We start from the raw sequence: 1,478 nt of genomic DNA, 5'->3' as shown, positions 1-1,478 counted from the left end.
TTTTATAATTATACAAACTACAAATGGGGGGAAATGGTATACAAATTAGTCTGTAAGGGCCTACAATGGAAAATATAGGAGGTGTACTTTGAAGGAGATGTTTTCATTATGGAATTGAACAATTATGACATAGTGCTAGGCATATAGTGGTTATTTATGTTAAGGGACATTCTATATAACTACAAGCATCTTTAGATGTTGTTTGATTGGCAAGGCCAGAAAGTATTGCTTAAAAGGGAGAATCTAATAAATTTTAAACTATTAAGCTTGAACAACTAAAGTGTATATTGCGGAATCATAAACAGGTGGCAGAATTCCATTTATGTAGTTTAAGAATCCTAGAAGAGGATGACCATTCTCTTAATTCTCTAAAAGTTAAATCACATTTTTATCATAATAGTGATACCACATTAACATCCTTGTTAGAGCCTGAAGAATTACCCCCTCCTGATCATGTTATTCCTTTGAAGGAAATAAGCCAAACAATAAATTTGCAACTTTATAGGCACTTGAGGCTAAAGAAGGATGTTTTAGAAAAAACAAATTATAGAAGAAATGTTGGAACATGAATTATAAGGCCTAGCAACAATTTTTTTGCCACCTAGTAGTGTTAGTTAAGAAAAAGGATTCTACTTGGAGGTTGTGTATGGATTATAGGGCCTTAAATAAACTTGTAAATATTATCAGGAATTCATAATTATAACTTATGTTAACTGCTTGACCGTTTTTTATGATCGGCTTGTTTTACCTCGCAAGTGCACGAGTGTGCGATGTAGCAATTAACTCGGTAAGATCGAGGTCATATCCACAGAGAGCTAGATCTGGAAATTAAGCTAGGTAACAAAAAAAAAAACTCAAGAGAAATTAAATTAACAATAACTTGGTTGAAAATAATTGATGGATTTGTTTTCAAAGATGAAAAAGTGTAAATAGATTTTAAATGACAAGAAAAAGTAAGTTTTGGTCCAAATCAATTTTAATGGTGATGTATTGGTGATTTCTTCAACATATATAAGATAACTCAACCAATATCAACGATGGTGATATTAGATCGGAATATATTGCAATGAAGTTTAGAAAGATGAAGATTGATTATTGCTTAAGAATGAACAAGTACTTTCATATTAAATAAGACATTGAATCAAGCAATCTCTATACCAAAACTAAAGTTTGTGCATACAAATTCAAGATTATAACATTAACTAAATGATTTCTAAAAGTTCTTTGCAATAATAAATCATTCATGAAGAAAATGAGACGATAAACATTAAGATTCATTCATATCCTAAAGAACTCACCTCAATCCCCATCATCCTTGATTTGGATCCAAGAAAGAGATTACCCAACCATGATTATATATAATAATACTTCAATAAACATGAAATAACTTGAATCAAACTGAAATAATAAATTTTACAAACTAAAGAACCAAAATCTATAAAGAAGAACACAACATAATTTCAGAAACAATTTGGACA

The sequence above is a fragment of the Populus euphratica genome, unplaced genomic scaffold, assembly GCF_000495115.2.
Source record: "Populus euphratica unplaced genomic scaffold, PopEup_1.0 scaffold232.1, whole genome shotgun sequence".
Lineage (NCBI taxonomy): Eukaryota > Viridiplantae > Streptophyta > Magnoliopsida > Malpighiales > Salicaceae > Populus > Populus euphratica.
The sequence above is the reverse complement of the archived record's forward strand: the minus strand, read 5'-3'. Positions refer to the sequence as shown.